This window comes from Hemicordylus capensis, chromosome 3 (genome assembly GCF_027244095.1).
Source record: "Hemicordylus capensis ecotype Gifberg chromosome 3, rHemCap1.1.pri, whole genome shotgun sequence".
Lineage (NCBI taxonomy): Eukaryota > Metazoa > Chordata > Lepidosauria > Squamata > Cordylidae > Hemicordylus > Hemicordylus capensis.
In genome coordinates, this window is record NC_069659.1 from 314,706,936 (window position 1) to 314,721,697 (window position 14,762).

Here is a 14,762-nt window from a genome sequence, read left to right on the forward strand (position 1 = left end):
TCCAGTTACCGCCCACTCGTCTGGTGGCTACACAGAAATGGACCTTCTCAGTTACTGCCCCAAGATTGTGGAATGCGCTCCCTGTTGAGATACGATCCTCCCCATCTCTGGCAATTGGAAAAACATCTGAAAAGACATCTTTTCACCCAAGCTTTTCCCAATTTTTAAAAACTGTCTGTTTTAATTTTATGGTTGATTTTAAATTGTTGAATTATTTTAGCTTTTTATATGTGTTTTAATTGTTTTATCTTAACCGCCCAGAGATGAAAGTTTAGGCGGTACAGAAGTTTGATAGATAGATAGATAGATAGATAGAATTTCAGAGTATTTGCATCCATGCTCATTGTATGCAAGTTTGAGAAATTAAGAGTTGTTTAGAAAAATTAAGAACTGAGAATTGGAAAAAAGATATAAGCAACAGTTGAAACATTAAAAAGCCTTTTAAAAAGATGTGTTTTTAGTTGGGTTTTTTTAAAAAAATACTGAGGGAGGGAGTATGGTGAAGCTCTACAGGGAGGGCATTGCAGAGCCAAGGGGCGACAACTGAAAAGTCCCTGTCTCTAGTTCCTGCCAACCGGATCTCTGTTGGGCGTGGGCATGAGCAGGGCCTGAGATGAGAGTGGCGGGCCCTGGAAGGTTCATAAGAGTGAATGCAGTCCGACAGATACCCCGGCCCCAAGCCATGTAGAGCATTAAAAGTCAAGAGCAGCACCTTGAATCCAGCCCAGAAGCAGACCAATGACACTGCCACAGGATGGGTGTGACACTCGTGAAGTGACTTGTGCCCACAAGCATCCTTGCAGCAGCATTCTGGACCAGCTGAAGCTTCCAAGCCATCTTCAAGGGCAGCCCCATGTAGAGCACATTGCAGTAGTCCAATCTGGATGTTACCAAAGCATGAGTGACTCAGGTCAGGTCCAACTTCTCCAAGTAGAATTGCAGCTGGTGTACTAGCTGTAGCTGGTAAAAGGCACTTCTGCACACCTCCACCACCTGAGACTCCAAGGACAGTGTCAGGTTCAGAAACACCCCCAAGCTGCGGAGTTTGTCTTTCAGAGGGAGTATGACCCCTTCCAAGACAGATTTACCTCATTGCTCGGATGATCAGTTCTACCAACCCAGAGCACTTCCATCTTATCTGGTTTAAGTTTCAGCTCGTTTGCCCCCATCCAGTCCAGAACAGCCTCCAAGCCCCAGTTCCGAGCACCCACTGCTTCCCTGGTGTCTGCTGACTTAAAAGATAGGTAGAGCTGGGTGTCATCAGCATATTGATGGCGCTGCAGCCCACGCCTATGGATGACCTCTCCCAGAGGTTTCATGTAGATGTTAAACAGCATAGGGCGACAGAATAGATCCCTGTGGCACCCCATAGGCCAAAGGCCAGGGGGTGGAGCAGGCATCCCCCAGCACTACCTTCTGAGTATGACCCTCAAGGTAGGAGCGGAGCCACCGTATAACCGTGCCCCCAAGTCCAAACCCAGAGAGACATCCCAGAAGGATATCATGGGCCATGGTATTGTAAGCTGCTGAGAAGTCCAGGAGAACCAACAGAGTCACACTCCCTCTGTCTGTCTCCCAGTGGAGGTCGTCCACCAGGACAACCAAGGCAGTTTCTATCCCATATCCAGGTTGTAAGCCAGACTGGAAAGGATTTAAGTAATCAGATATAAGAGGCTTCCTGTCTGAATCAGATCTTGCCTCAGTTTTAAGATGCCCTAGCTGATGATACATTTGTACTTCCTTGTTTTGTCTGCTCATCTTAACCTTTTATGTCTTCCTGACCTTTGGCTCCTGGTTTGTCCCTGACTGTCTGCTCAGTTTGACCACTGGCACATTCCTAACCTTTGGCTACTGAATACTGACTGCTTACCTGGCTTTCCCAGTCTCAGTTTCTAATGTTGTGCCACCTAGTGATTGCTGCCCATTGCTCTGATATGCCCAGGGAGAGGGTCTTAATGGCACCCTGCCTGTGGAACTCCCTCTCCAAGAAAGCTTGTTTGGTGTCTATGCTCATGTCTTTTTAATATCAGGTGAAGGCCTTTTTCTCCTCTTCCTAGATTTTTAACTTGTGATTAAACTTGCATCATGTTTTATCCTATTGCTTATTTGCAACTGGAAAGTAGCAAATGGAACACCAATTTCCAAAAAGGGATCCAGGGGCGATCCGGGGAGTTACAGGCCGGTTAGCTTAATGTCCGTTCCAGGCAAACTGATGGAAAGCATCCTCAAGGATCCGGGGAGTTACAGGCCGGTTAGCTTAATGTCCATTCCAGGCAAACTGATGGAAAGCATCCTCAAGGATAAAATTGTAAAGCACATAGAAGATGTGTGTATTGGTAACTGGTAAAAGAACAGGAAACAGAGGGTAGGTATAAATGCAGAGTTTTCACAATGGAGGGAAGTAAGAAGTGGGGTCCCCCAGGGATCTGTACTGGGCCCAGTGCCTTTTAATTTATTCATAAATGATCTAGAAGTAGGGGTAAGCAGCGAGGTGGCCAAATTTGCAGATGATACCAAACTCTTTCGGGTAGTGAAATCCAAAACAGATTGTAAGGAGCTCCAAAAGGATCTCTCCAAACTGGGTGAGTGGGTGACAAAGTGGCAAGTGTAGTTCAGTGTTAGCAAGTGTAAAATGATGCACACTGGCACGAAAAACCCCAACTTCAAGTACATGCTGATGGGATCTTAGCTGTCGGTGACTGACCAGGAGAGGGATCTTGGGGTCATGGTGGACAGCTCATTGAAAGCATTGACTCAATGTGCGGCAGCTGTGAAAAAGGCCAATTCTATGCTAGGGATAATTAGGAAGGGGATTGAAAATAAACCTGCTATTATAATGCCCTTATACAAAACTATGGTGCCACACTTGGAATACTGCGTACAATTCTAGTCACCACATCTAAAAAAGGACATCGTAGAACTGGAAAAGGTCTAAAAGAGGGCAACCAAGATGATCAGGGGCCTAGAGCACCTTCCTTATGAGGAAAGGCTTCAACACCTGGGTCTATTTTGAAAGAAGACGACTGGGGGAGGCATATTGTTTCTTTTTCTCTATATCCAGCTTTTGCTTCTGTATGAAGTATGAACCTGTCATGACTCAGACTGTCACAACTCCCACTCACAGTAGTGACTTTGAACTGGAAGATGAGGAGGTCAGATTAGCACTATGACTGGCCCCAGTCGCGGATCATGATATGGGCCGGAATCTGAGGTGGCAGGGCCAGCACTGGCCCCAGTCATGGACCATGACACTGGGGAAGCTTCAGGGCTGGGGTCCCGTCCCCCAAGAAGGCTTCCTGGGGTAGCACCCGTGGAATCTAAGACCACTACAGAACTGGCCCTTCCTACACCATCACACTCACAATATCTGCGAGTCAGCGCTGCCAACAAGCTTGGCAGGAGCAAATAGAGTGAAAGAGGAGAATCTGACTCCAGAGGGTTGCTTCTTTAAAGTTTCAACGATCTAGGTTGAGATGAGAGCTGGTCTTGTGGTAGCCAGCATGACTTCTCCCCATAGCTAAGTAGGGTCTACCCTGGTTGCATCTGAATGGGAGACTTGATGTGTGAGCACTGCAAGATATTCCCCTCAGGGGATGAAGCCGCTCTGGGAAGAGCAGAAGGTTCCAAATTCCCTCCCTGACAGCATCTCCAAGATAGGGCTGAGAGAGATTCCTGCCTGCAACCTTGGAGAAGCCACTGCCAGTCTGTGAAGACAATGCTGAGCTAGATAGACCAATGGTCTGACTCAGTATATGGCAGCTTCCTATGTTCCTATGAAAGGCAGAGCCCAGGAATAGTAGTCTGGGCTCAAGAGTGCTTAAGGGCTCAGTCTGCTTCCAAGGAGCACTGAGCCAAGTTGCTTAAGGTCTTGTGGACCTGCCTTTGCCCTGCCTCTCCTCTCCTCACTCTTGCCTTGCCTTGCCCCTTGTGTGGAACCCAGACAGGACAGAATCTGAACATGTGCATTTATTTTTAAAAGGATATTTCAAAAGACATGAGCACATTGCACAATATACCTATACTTTTATTACTGATCTCTATACATACCAGACAGATGTTCATGGCTAGGTTTGTAGCCTTTAGAAAATTCCACTGAAAGTTGACAGTATCTTGCCTAACATGGAGCTAATTTATTTTGAATAGGTGATGTATTGAGGAGAATCTGATCAATAAGCATCTTGAATTAGTGGCTTTAGCTATGCATAATTCCACATATGTTGCCCACAGCACTAAACCGCTCTGTAATGTATTGGAAAGTGTGCATTCTATATCAGGTAAATCTGTATTCTTAAATTAACCTAAAAATATTAAATGAATCACAGCACCTTTCTTTAAATACCAAAGGTTTAAAGTAGCTAGACATGTATGCAACTTACTTTGCTTCTATCAGAATACTATATAAAATGTAAAATGTATTTTTCTTTTTACATTTCATATCCTGCTCTTCCTCCAAGAAGCCCAGAGCGGTGTACTGCATACTTAGGTTTCTCCTCACAACAACCCCGTGAAGTAGGTTAGGCTGAGAGAGAAGTGACTGGCCCAGAGTCACCTAGCAAGTATCATGGCTGAATAGGGATTTGAACTCGGGTCTCCCTGGTCCTAGTCCAGCACTCTAACCACTACACCATGCTGGCTTTCTTTTGAGATAATATGTGATAATATGTGAGATAATAATGATAATATGTGAAATGGTGCACATTCAAAAATAAAACATTTAGCAAATTAGATGTTTTCCAACTTCAGTGGAAGTATGTATGTAAAAATTTCACTGAAAGATATCTGTTATACCAATGACTGAATGGTGTACTGTCGTGCTAGAACAAAAACAACCTTCATATTAGCCAGAGAGAATGCTTTGTAATAACTAATGTGTATTCATTCCTATTTTGTATATTCGTTGTTACTAGTATTGTTACTGTACATTCATTGTTAGTAGTACAGCAGATTTTATTATTCTCAGTAGATACTATTAAATGTTCGTTGATTATATCTACAGTTCTTGCAAGCCTATTGTAAGAGAGAGCTCTTAGCCCTGATTTGCTACAGAATTTTGCCCATTTCTGTGAGTCTGTTTCTATAATCAATGATTTCAGGATCTATTTCTGCATTTGGAATGGCATTGTTGACTATAGTGGGTAGTTTCTTATGTATAAGAAACTGTGTTTTCTAATAGCCTGCTCTTTTGTTGCCAGTGATTGGGTCAGTTCTGTTCCCACCAAAATCTGCCAAAAGGTCCTGTTGACGTCAATGAGTTCAGGGTCATTGGCCTTCTAATAATGAAAGCAATTAGGGGAAACAGTGCATAAAGAGGTGTGCTGAGGGATGTTTTAAACTAATAAATAAATAAAGATCATGCTATCCATGACTCTCTAAACAGATAAAAGCAGATGCCTGCTTTGAGGAATCTCCACAATGCACAATGGGAAAGGGTATCTTCATACGCATTATTTATTGGAGAGACAGAAAAAATTGTACTTAAATTCCAGATGGCAGTTATGCAAATAATCCCTTAATGGGCAAGCAGGACTAGTTCCCTTTGCCCATATTTATTTTCTGAGATTAAGCTTTCGCTTGTGCAAATGGTGTCCACAGGCTGGTACACAACAATGGACATCTGTGCTTTTCCAAATCATTAGCAGTAGATTAGTCATTCTGGCTATTAAATCCTGCAGTGGAAAGATCTTGGCTCACATCTGCTTCTGTGCACTTGCCCTCAATTAATAAAGTTCCATTCTTTCCCCAGTTTGGTCACAATGTTACTTTCCTTGAGTTTGTTGCTTTCCAGTAGGTAGTTGGTTTCGCTGAAACCTTTAGCCGAATCCCCAAAGGATATGAACGGGCTGGGAAATGGCAGATAAACAAGCTAAGACTATTGCTGGCTTGGAAATTGAGAGGGATCATGTCATAGCCAAGGCCTGCAAAAACTGATACCAAGTCTATGAAGGCTGCTTCTGGCAGAGGGTTTTGATGGAGGATGGCCTGCTTAGGCTTGATTGTAGAAGCACAGTGCAGTTGCAATCTGTTTCACTGGGTAATCACTGAATGCAGGAGAAGCAGTTAATCAATGTATCCTATGAGGATAAATTTGGAGAATAGCAGTCTACCAACTTATTTAGAATGGGTCAGTCTGAGGAGGCAGGGCAGTAGCTGTACTCATTCATAAGAGGTGGAAGTTTCATTTCTGCTGCAAGATAAGTGAAAAATCCTACCCTACAAACAGTCACCAATATTGCGATTTGTTTGTCACAAACAAACTGTCAGAAACAGTCACCAATATTGCTATTGTGATTTGCACCATGCAAATCTGCACTTCCTTCTGCACTTCCCCACTTCATATCTATCTGAAAGGTCTATATGCTGCCATTCCTCACAAATGAATTCATGGCAGCTTACCAATAACAAAAAACAAAAACAAAACAACAACCCCCAAATCATTGGCTGCCATCCTGACATAATTTCCTCAAGAAGGTCCCACTGAAATTAAAAGACACGTCTAACTTGTCCCTTTAATTTCAATGGGACTTGAAGTTAAGGAAATTTAGTCAGGATACTTGATTGATTGATTAAGTGCCTTCAAGTTAGTGTCGACTCTTAGCGACCACATAGATAGATTCTCTCCAGCATGATCTGTCTTCAATTTGGCCTTTAAGGTCTCTCGGTGGTGCATTCATTGCTGTCGTAATCGAGTCCAACCACCTTGGATGGTGGATGGACAAATTAGCCACTATTTAATTTATATCAGCCATGTGAAGAATCACATGGAACAAGCCAGTGGATGGCTGCAGATGTAAACAAGGCCTGAGAGACTCATTGTCTCTTTCCAGCAGGCCACAATCAACACTGAATAGAGCTGAATAATTCTCAAGCTCTTTAACAACAGCATCCCAAACTAAGGATAAATAAAGCTGTCATTCTTCTTGTCCAAGTCAATAGATCACCAGATACTGGAGTAAGCAAAGCACTTTGATGTTCACCCACATCACTTATCTTTGCTTTTTAAATTCTGGAATAAATGAGTGACTGTGGCAGAGTAAGCAAGATTGGAAAGAGGATGTCACAATCAATTGATGCCATGTCCAGTGTCTTACTGAAGGCTGATAAAATATTAGGATGAGGCAAGAGTAGCTAATTGGGAAGAATTGCACTGGCTGTGCAGAAGCCTTTCCTGTTCTGTTAATATTCACAAAGAGAAAGAGTAAAATACTCTTGACAAAAACACAAATTGAGCAATTAAATGAAGAGGCACAGAGTATGGAGGGTGTGGGGCGGAGGAGGAGAATACTTCTGTGCTCAGGTTTGCATATCATCCCTAAACTGTTGCCTGGATTTTATTTAGGGACAAAAAAGCAGTAAACTGCAAGCAGGAAAGACACACAGAGCAAGTTATCTTGCAGTTGCAGGTTAATTTGGTGATCTTTAAAAATATGTGAGTGTGTGTACAGATGTATCTAAAACTAGTAATAAATAAAGATGGTTCCCTGTCCCCAAAGGGCTCACAACCTAAAAAGAAACACAAGATAGACACCAGCAACATACACCGGAGGGATGTTGTGCTGGGGTTGGATAGGGCCAGGTGCTCTCCTCTTGCTAAATATAAGAGCAACACCACTATAAGTGTCATTTGTCACAAATGTGTTCAGGATTTACTGGCTCCTTTAATGGACAGACAATGAGGTCATTCACACAATCAAAAACTGTGTTCTACCTGGGTTTGGGAGCTGTGTGTGCTCCCAATTTTTGGTTGTGTGGAAGCAAAGCAAGAGGGAAATCTGGTTAGAAGTGAATGTGTGGAAGCAAGGTAGGAAGACAACCTGGGTAGAACTGATTGTGTGGAAGCAAGGTAGAAGGACAACCTGGGTAACATTTTCTCCTATCTTGCTTCCACACAATCACTTCTGCCCAGGTTTTCCTCCTACTTTGCTTCCACACAACCAAAAATTGGGAGCACACACAGCTCCCAAACCTGGGTAGAACACAGTTTTTGCTGTATGAATGACTTCTCTGTCTCCCAGCCTAATCTACCTCACAGGGTTGTTGTGAGGATTTTTTTTTAAAAGGAAGGGAACTATGTGTGCCACCCCGAGCTCTTGGGAGGAAGGGCAGAATAAAAATAAAGTAGCTCCCTAGATTTTGAAACTTATGGATGGGCAAAGCTGTCAATGTTAGCGCTTGCCAAGTCAGGGAGCAAAGTTCTGGGAAAGAATCCAGGATTGCTAGAAGCAGGGAATGGTAGCAAGCTTTCATCTCAACCTCATTGTTCAGAGCTGAGGGAGCAAATTTGGAAACTTCTAGAGGCTGGGGAGGTCATGCCTAAACACATCCCTAAACACTGGCTTGTTTGAGCCTATTGCTTTTTAGGTTGCTTCTTTGCTGATCAGGCTCTGATACTTCCTTTGGCCAAAACTAGTTGCTGCACAGAAGCTGGATCCTTGCCCATCCCAGTGACATCCTCAGGCCACTGGTCCAGGACTGATCAATATTCTTCAGCAAGTGGTGGTGACCAGATGCTAATGTGCAGTGGCAGGGACATAGGTGCAGTGGCAGGGACATAGGTGCAGCGGCAAGGACATAGGCAGCCAGTGTTCTCACGTGCAGGCCCCCCGCCCCCAGTGACGGTTTATTTCATACCCTGGTGGTGGTGCATTCTTTTTCCTTGTGGCAGTGGCAGCCTCTCCCCCAGTGATGGTGTGGTGCACCACTGAGGACTGGGAAGCTGTGGTGGGCTGCAGGATTGGGGGATGGACAGCGCACGTGGGAGAAAGGAGAATGGCAGCAGAGCGTGGCAGCCCCAGGAGTGGCTGGCCAGTGGGTGAAGGGAGGAAGGTGGGGCAGCCTCGGAGACAGGAGGGCGTGGTTCTTGGGAACTGTGCGCCCTGTTATAGCTCTGCCCCTGCTGAGGAGCCTATTAATTTCCTGGTGGCAGCCATGTTTGGGGATGGGGAGGGTTTTGAGAAATGTCAATATTCAGCAGAGAGAACTAAGAATTCCCAAGCCTAGTGTTAGCCTTGTTGTTTTTTCAGTCTGAGAAGCTGCTTTTGAAACTGTCTTTACAAGTCCTTTAAAAAACTAACAGCAACCCTGTACCTAATGCTGTAGAAATAAGTGACAGCCTTACTTGAAACGGAAGGGCGGTACAAAGTGTGTCTGGAAGAAACGAATATGCAGTCGTGGCTGTAACAGGATAATCTTACATTGTATATTTAAAAGCTTGCTGAGCTTGCAGAATTCTCTAAGCACTGATCTTACAGGGAGTTTGTTGTTTGGACTTTGTTTTCATCTGCTCTGAAAGAGAATATCTCAGTTAGTTTATAAAGCTCTGGTTGCTCCGAGGAAGGGATTCTATTTTGTTTTCGGAAGCACAGGTGTGTTTACTGGCCTGATGTGGCCTCTTGGCTTCTGGTTTTATGTTATCCTTCTCTGCTTTCCTGCCCTGCAACATATTTCCATCATCAGGTTTTTTTTGACAGCTAACCTGTTTCTTCTTTTTGGTTGCACCTCAGCCAATTCCTTGCTATCTTATTAACGAACGGATGGCAAGAAAATTCAAAATATTCTCTTGAATATGTATATGGGAGCAGATGAAGCCCATAGTATATAAAGAAAAGGAAAGATTGTGCCGTCGAGTCGGTGTTGATTTCTATATAGAAGTGTCAAATTGGATGGCAAATAACCTTAAAAAAAATTATTTGTGGCCCACATTATAAATCCTAGTTGTCAACTTTGTCCTTTCCCTCCATGGAAAATGTTCAAAACATTTGGAAAACATTTGATTTGTTTTAGTCTTTAGGCTATTTACATTGCATTTTCATGTCTTCAGGAAACACAAAGACCCAAATTCAACTTCAAAATAACACAAAAAATTGAAATGGATTTCTTAGTGTATTTACAAGTCTATAAGAGCAGAGGCTGTAGAAAAACTTCAATTAGACTAGCAGTACAATCACAAGAATTGCCAATGAGGCTCAGTATGATTTTTAAGCCTAAAGGATCTGTAATGTGGTTGTGGCTAAGCTATACAATGAGATGATTTATTTTTGCCTCTAGGGCTAGGAAGAATGCTGTCATAATTGTGCGAGTGCTGCATCTCAGCTGAGACATTTTGAACCTTATTTATTCTAGACTAACATTGGAAAGGGAAAAAACAGTTCTGTTGCCAATTGTTGTAGCTACTGTGCTGAATTGTATTCTAGAGATAATAGTCTGGCAGTCCGGCCTTGTTGTGAGCAAAACCAAGGAAAAAGAAGAAGAAACTCCAAAACACGAGGAAGTGCTTTGAAAAGATGGATGTGACACTAGAGGTCTAGCATTGAAGAGCTTGAAATAAGATCATCGAAGGCAGGGACTGTACTGTTTTAAACAAACTACACATATGCAGACAATTTGGGGACCTTTTTGCACAAGACACTTCTGCTTGTGCAGGGTTCTTACCGTATTTCCTCTGATTTCTACCAATACCCCCCTACTGTATTGTCTGCACTGTATTGAACACTGTTCAGTGTACTGCTTTTCAACAAAAAGTTTCCAAGCAGTTTACATAATGAAAGGTAGGAGACCAGGGTAATTTGGGTGCCTGGACTACCCAGCTGTGCCCTCCCACGAGGCCACCCCCCAAACCTCCTTTGGGGGCCCCGCCTCACCAAAGCTCCACTCTTTAATAAAACTCTTACCGCAGCTGAAGAATGGCTGTGGGTGGGGGTGGGGAGCGGAGCAGAGCAGACCTTCTCCCCCCTTGCCCGGTGGTGGTGGGTTGGGAGCAGGAGCGATGCTGTGCCCATCCATTCGGGCCAGTGTCTTTAAACAACTGTGAGGTGCACCTGCGCAGTTGAGAGATCGCCACAAGCCCGTGACATCATGGGCTTGCGGCAATCTCCTTTGCGCAGGCGCACCTTGCATTTGCTTAAGGATGCCAGCCCGAATGGATGGGTGCAGCATCACTCCTGCTCCCACTCCACTGCCACTGGGGAAGGCGGGGGAGAAGGGAGAAGGACTGCTCCACTCCCCCACCACTTGGCCGTGGAAAGAGGTTTTTTTTTAAAGCAGAGCTTTTGCAGGTCGGGCACAGGGTGGCTGCCGGAGGCCCCTGTCCCCAGCTATTTGGAGGTCTCCCCAGGACCTTGGAGGACCAGACTGAGTTCCCAAGGTCCAAGGGCTAGTGCGCCTCTGTATGAGGCAATAGTTCCCTGTCCTAAAAGGACTCACAGTCTTTATTCACCAGAGCTGGCTCAAGGATTTTTGGCACTCCAGGCAAAGCCTGACCGCCCCAACCTAGGGATGTGCATAAACTGAGGTTCATGCACAGGTTTGGTGCCACGGGGAAAGGAGTGAAGAGCAGAGAGCGGGATCTTTAAAAAGGAAGAGAGGAGATCCTTATCTGCTCTGTGTTGCCACATGTAGCTTCCTGCTGTGATGGCACCACCTCCAAGAACCCGTGTGTGCGGCTGGCATCCACACGGGCACCATTTGTGTGGTCAGCAACATCATACTGGCTGGCTGCCAATACGTCCTCTGCCCTGTCCCTGTGCTCCCCACGCCCCCATCCCTGTCGCCACTGCCTCTTCTGCTTGATAGATATTTCTGCCGCAGTTGGTGAAGCCTCTAATTGCCGCAGTGCATTGTACTCATGTTATTACAATATGTCATGGCAGTAGGAGGCTTCGCTAGCTGCAGAAGCAGCCAGCAGGCAGAAGTAGAGGAGGTGGCGGGCATTTAGGCCTAGCAGCAGGGCAGCGGGGAGCGTAGCACCCACAGTCCCATTCCTGTCTCTGTACCTGCCACTCCATCCCCGCCTGCCAACCCCATCCTAGGTCCACCAAGAAGTGGGTAGACCCCGGACCCAGGCCATTGGCACCCTAGGTGACCACTTAATCAGCCTAATGGACAGGCCAGCCCGGTCACTTGCACAACATTGATGACTCAAGAGGTTGCAAGAAGTAGTGGGTAACCTCCCTGCCCCCAATACTCCCCCATACACCAGACTACAACTTTATAGCAGTAGTGATCTTCTACAGCTTCCAATCACTTTCAGGGAGGCTTGTGCAGAATTTCTCAGTGGATTGTGCCCGAGTAGTTCTTTTGGATTTTTCTAAAATCTGGACCAGTTGCAGTGCATCTACTTCAACCCACCCCTCAGCAAAACAAAACAAAACAAAACAAAACAAAACAAAACAAAACAGCTCCAAAGAATTCAAGAACAATGAAAGGCAAAACTTGCATATGAATTATTGGACAACAAACAACTGCAAATTCAAATGCAACATGGGGAAATACAGAGTTGACCAGACATGAATGTACTTGGACACTGGCTTGCACGTTAGATGGGTAAAAAAACCCACTGAGAACAATGTAATTACAAATTGTTCCACTATAATGTTTTTAGTCTTTACAGCTTTTTATAGCACTGCCTTGCATGAATTTTGGGCTTCCCTTTTGTTCTTTTCCAGTCTTCCTCCTTGGTGTGTAATTAAGTGCTTTCTCTGAAACACACGGTAAATTAGAATTTGGATGGAGCCATTCCCTGCTATAAAGCAGGAATAAATCTCAATTTCTACAAACACAGTTAATTTATGTTACACCATCTTTAGAAGATACACAGCCTGAAGGAAGGCATTGCATTCTTCGCGACACATTTCTCAAACTACAATCTAAAAGGTTCAGACAGCAGCAATTGTAGTGACTAAATTAGCAGCAGTAGCAACAACAAGAAGAAAGAACTTTAAATAATAAACTCACACATGGTAGGCCTGATAATATAATTTGCTCCAGTGAGTCATTGGTTTTGCAGTGCAACCACAATCAAGCTAATCTGGATTTACTCTGTAGCAAGTATGCACAGCCGGCGGGGGGTGGGAGGATAACTGCATTGCAGTACCCAATTGTATTACTTCTACCTTTTGGGTGCCGTAATAAACATTCTATATGTAAATGATGTCAAGCAAATATCTACAAACTGTCTAGTCCCTTCTGCTATATTTGTTGCTCACAAAAAGTGAAAACCCCTTTGTGGCTTTTGTCTTCTCCAGTTTTTAAACCATTGTTTTGTGGGTTTTCCCTGCCTAAAACTATGTCTGTCTTCTTTTTTTTAAGAGCACATTGGAGGTCAGTAACATAAATAGGCATGTATGAATCCCCATATGGCTGGGGTGACCCAACTTGAGAGGGGTGGTTTTTTTTGGGGGGGGGAAACTACAACTCCCATCATCCCCATCTGCCATTTATTGTGGTTGTGAATCATATGCCCCCAAAACACCCAGAGATCCTCAAGTTGGCCACCTTTGCTGTTTATGAGTTCCATTTCCTGAACTTGGGTTTCTGTGGGAAAATCCATCTGCTAATTTGGATTTTGATGAGTTCCAGCTGTACATCAATCAATTCTTTATTGTCTATAAAGGCCCTGAATGCTTTTGCACATTTGTGTTTCACCCGCTGTCACAGGGCCTTTAAATATTGCATGAACACAGGACATCTATCCCATCCCATGCATGGAAACTGGCGAATTGTTCCACTCCCTGCACCCCTTTAACCGGCTCTGTGTTCTGCCACATGCATTACAATGCACCTGGCTGTTACCATGCAGATGAGGTCCTCTGAAGCACCTACTGCCTAATTCTTCTTCAGGGCCCAGCCCACTGCTTTCAAGAGGAGCATCAGAAGGCTGCAACCAACTAGGGTTCTGGAAAGGAACAAAGTTACTAGTTAGCTCACAATGAGGTATGGAAGGACCTCACATAAATGACCAAGAGACTTTCCAGGTACCTGCACAATGTGTTTTCAGCTGAGGTCTAGCAGGGGAGGGATGTGAGGGGAAGGCTCAATGAACTCCCTGTGGTATAGGTGAGGGGGCAGTCTCTATGTGGGGTGAAGAGGCAAGGACTCGGGGTGGGCACTTGGGTCATGCCCTTGGTGCCCTTGTGCCTTGATAATGCAAAAGGGTTAAAACATAATGAGAATGCTGATGCTTTGGTATGAATAGGCCAATATAATGCAAGGTCATAGTGTTTGACTGTAAACATAAGTAGGTTCATTGAAAGCATGGCAGGTTTTGGAAAATTCTCACAAATTTTGGATCAGGATTATATATGGCACACTCCCAGGATTCAAGGTAATTCTTTTTGGAGACAACTTAAATATAAATGAATCATTGGATAATAGTGTAATAAATATGTTTTTGGGGTTATGCAAAATGCTCCCTCTCCCTCTCTGGCTTTTGATGGTAGACAATGGGGGCCTGATTAATAGTTCTTGATGGCTGGTGACTACCGCTGCAAGATACTAGCCAGCCTCCAGACTAACAAAGCGCATGTGCAGTGATGCAGAGTGCACTTTACAGAGGAGGGGCAGTTTTGGTTAATCTCCTTTTACCTCTGTAGCCAACTGTAACCCCTGAAACAAAGTCCTTGATAGTTGTGCAGCCCTCAGGGACATAATTTTGGGAATAAGCAAGACAGTGAAGGGGAGAATGATGAAGATTGACCTCCCCCTGTAGCATGTTTGCTGCACTAGTGATTCATCAGGCACTGGATATCGTGTCACACCTTACATGCCTAGAATGATGAATTTAGTTCTTTCCTTGTTCCTATATGTTCAGCCTGTATATTGGTAAATAAAGGGTAAATAAGTGAAAAAAAATAAGTGAATAATAGGCAAAACAGTATTTATGCAGGCCATGGTGTGAAGGGCTACACCAAGCTAAAAACAACAAAACACCAAAATGGCCTGAAAAGTGAAATTTAAATAGCAATAAAACCCAAGGAGATTAGATGAAA